Source organism: Cydia splendana, chromosome 7 (genome assembly GCF_910591565.1).
Source record: "Cydia splendana chromosome 7, ilCydSple1.2, whole genome shotgun sequence".
NCBI classification, from domain to species: domain Eukaryota; kingdom Metazoa; phylum Arthropoda; class Insecta; order Lepidoptera; family Tortricidae; genus Cydia; species Cydia splendana.
In genome coordinates this window covers 7,646,880-7,661,026 of record NC_085966.1, presented here as the reverse complement: position 1 = coordinate 7,661,026, position 14,147 = coordinate 7,646,880, and the positions used below count along the sequence as shown (strand labels likewise).

At 39.5% G+C, this 14,147-nt stretch overlaps 1 protein-coding gene across 1 annotated transcript in view; it reads left to right on the top strand.

Moving 5' to 3' along the window:
- Positions 1 to 14,147, top strand: part of LOC134792074 (serine protease nudel) — a 388,506-nt gene that overhangs the window by 334,027 nt on the left and 40,332 nt on the right. The window lies entirely within an intron of this gene.

The following is a 14,147-nucleotide window of genomic DNA, read 5'->3' as shown; positions in this document are numbered from 1 at the left end:
AAAGGAAACTGAATTGAAATGGACATTTTTATGGTTTTTTTTAAGTGTATATTTTGTGAAGAGCGGTGTTATCATCGATGAATTATCATTTACTTAATGCTTTTTTAATAGGAAACTGAATTAGAATAGACTTTTTTATTACAAACGTATAATAAAAAAGTCCATTCTAATTCAGGTACCATCGCTCACACTGTTAACTGTCCAAGTGTCCATCGGTAAACCTTATTACAAAAGGCATAAGGTCCACCGATGGACAGGTTAAGAGTGTTGCTGTTTGTACTGGTCTAAGAGCTAGCTACGGAAAAAGGTGTGCTATTTATACACGGTGTAACATGAGGAAACCGAATAATTTTAACCACGCATTTCTGAGGTCAAAAGAAGAAAAAAATTGAATATGAGTTTAGGTATATTTCGGAATTTTTTTTTTTTTGTTTTGTTTTTTTTTTTTTCATTTTTTGAATGTATTTGTACATAAAAAATAAATGTTATTGGTAAACTTGTCACTTAAAATTGATTTTTACTTTTTTTTTCGTAAAACCTACTTTTTGTAAAGTGTTACTTGTCACTTTTTGACATCTATCGATAAGGATATTTAAGACTACGTCCCATAGCAGCAACATCGCCATCAAGAAGGCGTTTTGAACTATGTAACAATAAAAACATGATTTTTTTAATTGGTAATAACTCTTGAGACTACGCGAATTTTAAAAAAGTCTATAGGACATTTTTGTCTCTAAATATGATCAGGAATACGCTGTTGAAATTATTCGGTTTCGTCATGTTACACCGTGTAGAGCAACGAAATCCCTCTAGTTAGTGTGCTATACTATCATTATTAATGAATCCGGGCGCCTGGCAGCTGTTCAGCGGTGGGTGTGACAGTGGTTGGGCAACAAAGGGGTTGTAAAAACAACTGAAGGTGTGCAATTTCGTTTTCACCCTTTGGGTAACGAAACACGATAAAATTTAACCCAGTAATTGAGATGACTTGGCACTTTTTCGCGCATCTTGGACGTCACCTGGCACTAGTTTTCCCCCAATTAAAACGCCTGGCAATGTTATATTGCAAACCTATTTCCGTACCTAGCTCTGCGTCTATACCTAATATCGTAAATGGAAGCCCTCATATGGAAGTGGATTCTAATTTAACAATTTGATAATATGGTTTTGATACGACCTTGATAATCGTCTTGGTGAATTGCGTCTAACGCATGCCTTTCACTTCATTTCGCATTTTTTTTCTTTTTTTAGGATTCCGTACCCAATGGGTAAAAACGGGATCCTATTACTAAGACTCCGCTGTCCGTCCGTCTGTCTGTCCGTCTGCCTGCCACTCATGAACTCTGTATCTCATGAACCGTGATAGCTAGATTAGCTAGGCTGTTGAAATTTTCACAGATGATGTACATATTTCTCTTGCCGCTATAACAACAAGTACTAAAAACAGAATAAAATAAATATTTAAGTGGGGCTTCCATACAACAAATCGTCAGGTGACAAGCAAAACTCACTAATTACTTAAAAAAATTAAACAAAAATTGACCTTATTATTGTATTAATACGGTTCACTATGGCTATGGCCGAGGAATACAAGTGGCAAAACATTGGACGAATATAATTTAGAAAATTGGATAACCTTTACACGATAAGAAGACTATGGCTATGAACTTGTGATGGTAATTATTAAGTTTTGCTTGTCAACTGACGAAATGTGATTTTTTGCCGTTGTTTGCATAATGATACGGAACCCTTCGTGCGCGAGTCCCACTCGCACTTGGCCGGTTTTTTATACACTATTCGGTGTGAGCAATCTTCAAAGTCATATAAAGATAATATCAAAACGATAACACGTTGTTACATATGAATTGTGCTCCGATATTTTTACGGTGCGACATGCGCTGAGACATGTATTGCGCGGTAGTTCAAGGCTTGATATCAAACAGATCTAAACTTTAATTAACTGAAGATACATTTCTCACTATCTGCCATCTTGCGATAACGAGTTCGCAGATTCATTTATATTTTAAGAATTGTTTCAATCCCACAGCCATGAATTAGGTTCATTACGATTTGAAATTTCGAGAATTTGTTAGTCAAAATCTGTCTGTTGGACAGAATGGCTTGTTAAACAATTCGGACTTTCTTCTAAAGAAGACATTATGTTGTCATTTGAGACGTAATACAATAACAATGTTAAAAGAGCTTTTAAATGTTCAAAGAATCTTCATGGTTGGTTTAGCCCTAATTTAAATGAAACGGATAACTGAGCAGAGAGTCCAATCTCAATTGCGGTTTGCGTAGGATGTTAGAAGATCAATGAATGGTTTCATTGAATTTGACATTGTTATGTTAAATTGCTTTTAGAGAGTTATTTGCATCAAAATCTAAATATTATTTAAGATAGTAAATCTACGCTTTCTCGGAAATAGGTAATAGCTAATGTATTTACCGGTGTTGTATTAGATATATTATCACAGTTACTTAAGTCATAATGGTAGTAATATTCTAGTTACAGGTAACGCAGTTTTGTATGTATGTACTATGTATAATTAACTCAGGTTCACGTAAATTTATCAATACAATAACTACTGGGTGGATTTTATAAATGTATTTTTGCGTCATTTTACTGGTCAACTTTTTCTCTCGATTTGAAGAAATATAACTATGACATAGGAAACATATTTGTTATTAAATATCTTCTGGAAACCTTAATTTAATTATACTCATATGGCAGACATACCTCGTAATTTTATCTAAGTAATAAGATAGTTTCGCATATTACCTGCCATGTCAACGGAAAGGATATCCGGAGGAGCCTTACCAGCCATCTAATTAAGCTGCTCTAACGTTTCAAAATGTATAGTAAAATGGAGAAGGCTTAGAGAGGCTTATAAACGCTAGAGTGTTTTGTTGTCTTGTCTTGAGCTTCTGAAATACCTACTTAGTTGTGAGATATTACGGTGAGATAGCTATTAATGTCTTATTTTTTTCTATGCTTTTGTACAACGAGCTGCATAATTCTATGGAAGCATTATAAATGAGTTCACTTATAAAGTAGCCATGTAATTTTGCGGTCGGGTGTAGCGATATTTCTCAGATTGTTAAATTTGTTACAAATAAGCATCACATGTGTTCATATTTTGAGTGAATTTTTCGCATTTTGATTAAAAAACGTCGTTCAATCTACTTGTGAAAGTGTTATTAATGTTATTATTTTATACTTGTCCCTTGTGTAAACCGTTACCAGGGCAGATGGTTTGTCGCACGGAATTTTTGATTCGACGCACATACAAAAGTAGGAATTAGGATATGAAACGTGTCTGAGGCAATTGGAATCTTTATGCTTGAGTGCTTAAAGGCGCTTGTGTCATTATATAGTACCTAAAGGTACTTTGCGGCGTATGCGCTTCGTGTATATGGTTCATTTTATGAGAGAAATAAAGATGTGTACGACCGAGGAAACCTACGTTCCTAATTTTAACTTAAGCTAAGTAACTTAGCGCCACTTGCACCATCCCACTAACCCGGGGTGAACGTTAAACCGTTAACCCAGTGTCACATTGTACTGGTAACCATGATAGCTCCAGGTCTAACCGGTTAACCCTGGGTTAGTGAATGCTGCAAGTTGCCCTTACTTTCTGCTAATCATTACAAATTCATTAGCCGAAAGAAATCCGCTGCTTGATGGCTTGATGTATTCCTCCTCCAATGACGTCCACAACTGCCAATCGTGTACTGCTGTCGTTCAACGATTTTCCACGATCGTGACCACATCATCGGTCCACCATGTTGGAGACGTATTATTGCTGCCACTTTACGGTTCGCTGTATTTCATTTCAATATTCACTCACAAACCTTTTTGCCCCAGAGGCTAACGGTGGGCTAAAGGTTTTTAGAGCAGTTTGCCCCGCCCACAACCATTTCCATCGGAAAACTCCCTGATAAGTCTAAGATAAAAATATTCCTACGAAACTATCAGATATCATCTACGTAATCGAGTACCTTGGCGATTTTTCCGTTGGCCTAGAAACATTGTTACGTCCCTATATTATCTCTTAATACGTAATTGTCTCATAACGGATACCTATAAAAATAAAATAATTCCTCTCAAAGTAGGTTTCCCTGTGTCTCACCTCATCATCATCATCATCATCTCAGCCATAAGACGTCCACTGCTGAACATAGGCCTCCCCCTTGGACCTCCATACGTGCCGGTTGGAAGCGACCCGCATCCAGTGTCTTCCGGCGACCTTAACAAGATCGTCTGTCCATCTTGTGGGTGGACGTCCTACGCTGCGCTTGCTAGTCCGTGGTCTCCACTCGAGCACTTTTCGACCCCATCGGCCATCTTCTCTGCGTGCCATGTGGCCTGCCCATTGCCACTTCAGCTTGCTAATCCGGTGGGCTATGTCGGTGACTTTAGTTCGTCTACGGATCTCCTCATTTCTGATTCGATCACGTAGAGAAACTCCGAGCATAGCCCTCTCCATAGCTCGTCGAGCGACTTTGAGTTTTGAGATGAGGCCGATAGTGAAAGACTACGTTTCGGAGCCGTAAGTCATCACTGGTAACACACATTGATTAAAGACTTTCGTCTTGAGGCACTGAGGTATGTCGGACGAAAAGACATTACGTAGTTTCCCGAACGCTGCCCAACCGAGTTGGATTCGGCGGTTGACTTCTTTCTCGAAGTTGGACCTACCTAATTGGACTACTTGTCCTAGATAGATGTACGAGTCAACAACTTCGAGTACCGAGTTCCCAAAAGAGACTGGGATGGGCACAACATTGGCATTTGACATAAGTTTCGTCTTGTCCATGTTCATTTTCAAGCCCACCCATTGTGAAACTCGGTTGAGGTCATCGAGCAGCATGCTGAGTTCCTCCATCGACTTTGCCATGACTACGATATCGTCGGCAAACCGAAGGTGAGTGATGTATTCGCCGTTGATGTTGATGCCAAGTCCTTCCCATTCCAGGAGCTTGAAGGCGTCTTCCATTACGGCAGTAAACAGTTTCGGAGAGATAACGTCTCCCTGCCTTACGCCTCTTCGCAATGGAATCGCCCTCGTGCTCTGCTCCTGTACTCGGACCGACATGGTGGCGTTACTATACAAACACTTCAACACTTCGATGTACCGATAGTCAATATGGCATCGCTGAAGAGACTCAAGCACCGCCCATGTTTCCACCGAATCGAAGGCTTTCTCATAGTCCACAAACGCTAAGCATAATGGCAAGTTATACTCTTCGGTCTTCTGTATAACTTGCCGCAGCGTATGGATGTGGTCTATGGTACTATAGCCTTTTCGGAAACCGGCTTGTTCGGGAGGCTGGAAGTCATCAAGTCTGTGTTCGAGACGGTTCGTGATAACCCTTGAAAACAGCTTATAGACATGGCTCAGAAGCGTGATGGGTCTGTAGTTCTTCAATAGGTTGTTATCACCTTTTTTGAAGAACAGCACCACCTCGCCTCTATTCCATGTTTCAGGCGTTATGCCCTCGGACAAGACGGAATTAAAGAGCTTCTGGAGGACTTTAAGTACCGGTGTTCCACCCGCTCTCAGAAGCTCTGAAGTGATTCCGTCTTTGCCCGGCGCCTTGTTGTTCTTAAGCTGCTTCAGGGCCATCCTAATCTCGTACAGACTGATGTCCGGGATATCTTCGGTATAATGTCGGGACAGCTTGGCTCTTGGATCTCCTACCAAGCTGTCAACGGGCTTTGCGATCGAAGTGTATAACTGTCCATAGAACCTCTCGATCTCACCTAAAACCTCCGCTTTGCTCGACGCTATGCTGCCATCTTCCCGTTTCAGCTTTGTCAGCTGGCTTTGCCCAATAGACTTGTCCTTTGTGAACACTTTGGAGCCTTGGTTTCGCTCAATAGTCTCTTTAATACGGTTAGTATTAAAGAGACGTAGATCATGTCGCAAGGACTTAGATATACGTCTATTGAGCTGCCTATATGACTCCGCGTCATCGGGAGACTGCAACTGTAGCGAGCGTCGTTCAGCCATGAGGTTTAAGGTTTGCTCGGTCAATTTCTGAGGTCTATCTTTACGGCGGGGTCTAAAAAACTTAGACCCTACTTTGTGGACAGTTTCCACTAGCCCGTCGTTGATTTCGTCCACTGAAGCCAAGTTCTCTAGGCAAGCAAAGCGGTTAGAGAGCTCGAGTTGAAAGCTTTCGGGGTTTTGAACATGGGCTCGAGTAGGTCGGAGCGTAGACTTCATCAGGCTGGACCTTTCAAGTTTAATATTGATATTCAGTGTGCCTCTTACGATTCGGTGATCACTACCGGTCTTTACCCTGTTGATCACAGAGACATCACTGAATATCCGTTTCTTGTCGGTCATGATGAAGTCTATCTCGTTTCTCGTGGAACCGTCAGGACTCATCCAGGTCCATTTCCTGTGAGGCGGCTTCTGGAAGAAAGAGTTCATCATGAAGAGTTCCTCTCTCTCCAGAAAGTCGGCCAGCCTCTGACCCCGAGGGTTCCGTTGGCCATACCCAAATTGCCCCACTCTCAACTCATCCCCGCTTCTCTTGCCCAACTTTGCGTTGAAGTTCCCCATAACAACAGTAAAGTAGGTTTTAGAAGTATGTATGGCCCTACTTACGTCCTCATACATAGCTTCTACTTCATCATCGGAGTGTGACGAGGTCGGTGCGTATACCTGAATGACCTTCAGCGAATATCTTTTGGATATTCTGAGTATTAGGTATACCACCCTGCTCGACACACTGTCGATGGTTATTATGTTGTTTACGAGGGACTTGTGAACGAGAAACCCGACACCACCTTGGGACTGTTGGTCGCCCTCCCGGTGGTAGAGCAAGTTACCAGACTTCAGGGTTGTCGTGTCCTCCCCCTCTCTACGGACTTCGCATAACCCTACAATGTCCCAGTGTAACCTGCTCAGTTCCTCTTCCAGCTCGCAGATCTTTTCGTCAGTCCTCATAGTGCGTATGTTGTGTGTTACCAGTGCCAGTCGTCGTCGGGGCGGGTAGCCGGATCTTTGCCGGAGATTCTTAGCACCCCTGACCCCGCTAATGCCCTGACCGCTACCATAGCCAGAGCACCGGGGGTCGCCGGAACCTCGGGGCCGTGGTTTTATTGTGCTCATCATGATGGGGGGTGAATGCCAAAATCGCCACGCTTGGCAGGCGGGTTGGCGATCGCAGTCGAGTACACCGAATTTGAGGGACGCTGCTGCCCGTCCACCGGTGGTCTTGGACGTAGTTTAAGGACATACCCGGGTCCGTCTTGGACGTAGTTTAAGGACATACCCGGGTCCACCTATATTTTTTTTCAATCATTTATTTACGTACAATATATATACAGTGGTACTACTAAACTAAATTAGTTTAGAGACGATTCTAAACATTCAGCTAAGTGAGCCTTCCTGGTCTCAAGCGACCCTCCCCATTCGGTTTGGAGGTTTAGGAATTCGCAAAATTTCCAGTGTGGCTTCCCCAGCCTCTTTGGCGTCCACTCATAGCACGTCTGGTCTCATAGGAAATATCTTAAGGGCTTTGCCCACAAACTGTGAGATTGCGGGCTTTGAGGACGCCAAAAATGCTTTTAAAATTGCTTGCCCAGGCAAACAATTTCCAGACAACCCAAATTCACAAAGGAGTTGGGATAATGTTTACTGTGATTTAACTTACAATACTCTCCTAAACAACTGTACAGGTCCAAACCGCGCGAGGCTTTTGGCGGTCGGAGCCCGGGAAGCCGGTTACTGGCTACATGCCCATCCTTCGCCCAATACTGGTACTTTCTTGGATCCGGCCTCCCTTAGACTGGCGACTGGTTTGCGACTCGGGGTTTCGGTGTGTACGCCACACATATGCTCTTGTGGCACGGACGTGGACCGACTGGGACACCACGGATTATCTTGTCAAAAAAGTGCAGGCCGTTTTTCGAGACATGCGTCGCTTAATGACATAGTCCGTCGGTCTCTTGCCACCATCAATGTGCCTGCTCTTCTTGAGCCGACTGGCATTATCAGAGATGATGGCAAGAGGCCCGATGGAGTGTCCTTAGTTCCTTGGAGCTTGGGACGGATGTTGGTGTGGGATGCTACCTGCGTAGACACACTGGCACCGTCCCACCTCCAACGGACTACTGTAAAAGCGGGCGGAGCGGCGGAAAGCGCCGAAATTCTAAAACGTAACAAATATAAGAGCCTCGGTAGAGAGTACCATTTTGTACCATTTGGTGTTGAAACTCTAGGTCCATGGGGTCCCAGCGCGCATAAGTTGTTCGCAGAAATCGCGAAGCGTCTGGTTGACGTAACTGGTGACCGAAGAGCTGGCGGCTACCTCGCACAACGTATCAGCATTGCGATACAGCGAGGAAATGCCGCCAGCATCCTTGGTACAATGCCTCAAGGGCCTATTTTAGATTTAAGCTAGTTATTAATTTCGTTTAGTAGTACCACTGTATATATATTGTATGTAAATAGATGACTAAACCCAACTAAATTAATAACTAGCTTAAATCTAAAATAGGCCCTTGAGGCATTGTACCAAGGATGCTGGCGGCATTTCCTCGCTGTATCGCAATGCTGATACGTTGTGCGAGGTAGCCACCTATATTAATTAAAACTTCATGGCTACTTCTTGTATTGAGTAACTTTGCGCTGTTGGCTGCTAAGTATCTGAGCTATAAGTATAAAACACCGTGAGTTCCAAGATGTTTGAATCCAGTTTCTGGTAAATGAGCGTTTTCCAAGAAAAAATTACGTACATTTCATTAATGTCTTCAAAATATTGAATTCTTGGGCTCGTTTTACTCAGAATCATGTGTACGTTCACGCTCCATACATGAAAAAATGTGTCTCAAAATGTTGTATGCAAAAATAGTTTTCCAGTGCGTCACGTTCATACAAATAAAAAAAAATTTCAGACAAAAATGTGACGATCTGGAAAGGTAATCTTAGGACAGATTTTTTCATGTATGAGGCGTGAATGTACAAATGATTCTGAGTAAAATGAGCCCAAGAAGTCAATATTTTGAAGACATGAATGAAATGTATATTTTTTTGGAAAACGCTCAAATGATATTGGCCGCTTATGCAAGAAAATGCTGCTGATCTTCGATGCAAATCATTTTATTTCTAAATTTTTGAGCATTTTCAATGCTCAAACGTTGAATCTATAGCATTTTATTGCGACTCAATACATCCTTTTATCTAGGGCGGATTGAGTGGGACATGATAAAGGAGCTAAATGAGACAACCTAGCGCAATGCTCGCTAAATGAGGTGACCGATACTCTCAGACGTGAACGTCAAGATGGCTATGCCATATGGAACTCTTTATGTTTTACTGTTAGTACAGAGACAGACTGGCCTTAGTTTTGAACTTCTGAAAGTATTCTTTTATAGGTGTGTATTTTTGTAACGGTACATGGAAGATAATGAACATTAGTAGAGATAGTTGTTCAATTAGATGCTTAATTTCGGCAATAAAAGTAAAAGTTTCATCATATGTGACGTTATCTATGAAAAGGGACCTGATTGTCGATGGCGCTTACGCCATTATTAAAGATGCTCCGATATAAATACAATGTCGCGCGACGCTGTGCGGCATAAGCGCCATCGACAATAAGGTCCCCAACTAGCAAAATCACGCTAACAACAGTCTCTAGACTACAATTTTGTCGCTCTTATATTGATTTTATATCATCGTATAAGCCCGGGTTTGGGCACAAAGCATAAGCGTATTTATTTTAATATCGTTCTAATATCAGTCTAATTGAATGTTGTTTGCATTCACAGTAATCTTTTTCAAAACTATATTAAGCTGCTTTAGGCTAATATCGCTTTTACGTAAGTATCTTGTAAGCCTACATAGGCTTATATTGGTCGAACGTAAGTATCTTGTAAGCCTACATAGGCTTATATTGGTCGAACGTTAGAATCTTGTAAGCCTAAATAAGCTTATTTTGGTTTGAAACATTCTATTTGTGAAGTATAAATATACGGGTGAAATTAACTGCAACGTGACAAAAACATATTAGTGTAAGTGTTTATCAAACTTTTTATGAATTATATTTAAATATAATAACGTGCTGTTTATCATCGTCTGTTTATGTTTCAGGGTAAGTATTCACATGGGAAAATATTATTTATTGTAAAGTAGACCCTGTTTTACACTTCATGCGCCTACTCAAATATGGTGTTTGAATATTTTTATAATTATTTTATTTCTTTATTTTGTATTGATAGTCAGCCATTGATGTAGGTGTATTTTTCAAGCGCACTATTAGAGTATTTTAAGCATTCTGAATACAAATGATGTGGCCATGTTGAATAAATAACGGTTCCTTGCTTTACTTATACTAACAATAGTGTTCCCAAAAACGATTTAAGATCAAACCATCTTATATTGATCTTCTCTTTTGTGATATAAGTGTCTTGATCTTATATCACTCTAATATCTTACTAAAGTGCTGCTGTTGATCTTATTATAGCTTTAGTAAGATCAGAAAAGTACGTACTTACAGTGTTCTTATGCTATGTTGATATTAGTCTTACATTCTTACAATAGCATTTAGAAATCTAATATAAAATCAAATGAACTAAGAGAATGAGGATATAAGACCAGGTACTCTCAAGTTCAATGAGACTTCGTAAATGTTGTTGTAAGAGCAAGAGGCTTATAATAGTATTATGCTATGTTGATATTAGTCTTACATTCTTATAATAGCATTTAGAAAGTCTAATATAAGATCAAATGAACTAAGAGAAGGTGGATATAAGACCAGGTACTCTCAAGTTCAATGAGACTTCGTAAATGTTGTTGTAAGAGCAAGAGGCTTATAATAATATTATGCTATGTTGATATTAGTCTTACATTCTTATAATAGCATTTAGAAAGTCTAATATAAGATCAAATGAACTAAGAGAAGGTGGATATAAGACCAGGTACTCTCAAGTTCAATGAGACTTCGTAAATGTTGTTGTAAGAGCAAGAGGCTTATAATAGTATTATGCTATGTTGATATTAGTCTTACATTCTTATAATAGCATTTATAAAGTCTAATATAAGATCAAATGAACTTAGAGAATGTGGATATAAGACCACGTACTCTCAAGTTCAATGAGACTTCGTAAATGTTGTTGTAAGAGCAAGAGGCTTATAATAGTATTATGCTATGTTGATATTAGTCTTACATTCTTATAATAGCATTTAGAAAGTCTATTATAAGATCAAATGAACTTAGAGAATGTGGATATAAGACCAGGTACTCTCAAGTTCAACGAGACTTAGTCAATGTTATTGTAAGAGCGAGAGGCTTATAATGGTATTATAAAATGCTCTTATATACATATATAAGACTAGGTAATAAGACTAAACTTACTAAAGTGCGTATTAGCTTGTCTAAGACTAATATAAGAGCGATGATAAGTTCAAAACAAAAATAAGAGCGCTATAAGCTCACTACTCTTATAAAGTGCGCAATCTGAGACTTTTTTGCTAGTTGGGTCCCTTTTCATAGATAATGCCCCATATATATGTAAGCCAATCGGACGTAATTTGAGGTACTCTTACCTAGTTAGTGATATACACATGTACATGTAGTAGGTAGTACACGAACATTGTCGAAAAGCTTAAAAAAATATGTCATAGTCTACCCATTGTGACGTTCACCTTCAAGGTCTTAAGTGAAAATGCACTTGGCTAGAAATGACACTTTGTCTTAAGTGGAAATGCACTTGGCTAGAAATGACACTTTGTTTAGACTGATGTACCCTTTCTAGAAAATGACACTTTTATGAACTAATTAGTACCTATTATTACGGACTAATGCAAGCTTGAAATAAATATCAATCTAGCAAAATTACAATAAAACTGCTGGGCGTTTGTAATAAAAACGCTATAAAATTAATGGAGATATAATAGGTATTGTACCTTGATAAGAGTTTTAGTTGTAACTGAAGGGTCAAAGACATTATTTTGAGAAAAAGGTCTGTTCTGTTCTGTAGACAATAGAATAAAAGTAACATATATAATAATATTATCATATTATCCTTATTTTAGCCTCAAGTACTGAAAACATGTCGCATTACCGTAAAACGTGGTGAGTAGGTTTCGCGGGGAGAGGTGGGTTATGAATGGGGTGAGAAGGTTTGAGAGGGGGGTGAGAAGGGATTTTAAGGCTACTGCTACAAAAATAATGTATTCCAATTTAATATGGAGCTATAGTAATACGCATAATAAAAAAAAATCGATCCAACAATCTTCCAAAATCACCTTTGTATGAAAACCCCTCTCACCCCAAATACGAGGCACTACGGGGTGAGGTGGGTTTTCCTCTTTATCGTCAAAGTTATGAAATGGAACTACCCAAAATAAAATAAAAACGTCCGGAACAGTTATTATATACACCATTCAGTTTTCATATGTAAAAATAAAATGTTATCGAGGTTTGAATTTCAGTTTTGACCCTACTCACCCCATTTTACGGTACCTATAAGATTGCAGTGTAAAAAATTGATTTTGACGCTTTTAACTGTGCGTTACCTATCTATAGGAAAGACGAGGTAACTATACAATAAAATATATGAGTATGACCCATAATATAAAATATTACAAAGCAAAAGGTAGGTAATATTGAATAAATAACATTGTAAACGCATTAAGGATGACTCACGCTAGACCGGGCCGGGGCCGCGCCGGAGCTTCCGGCGCTTCGTTTTCTATGGAAAGCATCCACGTAATCACTGATCAGCCGTCATAGAAAATCACGTGTCGGACTCATCGGCCCGGGACCGACCCGGTCTAGCGTGAGTCATCCTTTAAAATTACTTTTAACTGTATAGAGAAACCCCCGCTTTTAAAAGGTCGTTTTATAAATGTCAAAGACCCATTGATTCGCATTAGTGACAAACGGTGCCACATATCACCTGCTCACTGTCCCGGCAAACTCGATAAGCTGAACGCGGTTCCGGATATTTGAATACTAAGAATGGGAGTCAATAAGTCTGGTTCAGTTTGTTTTAAGAGGAAAGGGGACGGCCGCTACTCCATACAAACGTAATTCCCGTTTTCCCCTCTGGATATTGACATTTTTCAAATAATTTTTGCATAACTTGATGTATTTTAACCATGGTTATGTCCCTACGTTTGACTTTCTTATTGTAAAAAATAGGGGCGAAAAACAGATAGACCATGCATGAAAAAATAAAGCACCAAAAGATTAATAGAGGTAGACAGCAGTTATTTTTGGACACATTTTATATTTAAAAACCCGTACACATGTGTTTCTATAGTAGCAAAATCGTTTTGACAGTTCGAAAAAAAGTAACTGATTTGACTATTAGTCAAATACCCTATTATTAAAATAATGCTCCTAACTTTTATAATATTAAATAAAAATTCGGAAAAATCAAACATCATAGCTGTGGTTGATATACATCAAATTTGTGTCAAATTTTTTTCAATAATATTAATATCCAGAGAGGAAACTGAGAACTACGTTTGTAAGAAAAGGCGATTTAGCGCGGGTCCTCCACTTTCGTCTTCCGCAATGATGATGACTATTGTCTGTGTGTAATGTGACTGGCGTGGGAAGTCAAATCGATCAAATCCGGTCCCTTTCCGGGCTGAATGTTCGGACCGAAATTTGGTAGGCTTATTAAAATTAGGTATGGGCTAATAGGTCCCTATTTATACTCTTAAATGCGCGGTTAATGCTAAGAGCATTTGAGAAAAAAATGTTTCGATGAAGCACGCAGGGTCAAGGTGGAAACAGTGGCTCAGCTCTAACAGTGGCTCAGTCGCTCAAATATCGCCTCTCTCGTGATGAAATTAGGTTGACTGAGCCACTGTACCCTCTTTGACGCTATAGGCACGCACGTAGTTACCTAATGACATTTGATGGAAAGATATGCTTCTGTGATATTATGTTAACGACTTCAATTAGATGATATCAATGTAGTTTATTAGGAAGCGTCATCAAAATTCTATATATTTAATTAAAATAGTTCCTAACTACCTACTTTCAACGCGGTGGTAATGATAATGCCTTTTCTCTCTTCATTTTGTTGTGGAATGGTAGTAGTCAAGTAGACAAAATTAAAGATATGATAAATTATTTTGTTTAATAACTATATTTTGCTATTACATATAAAT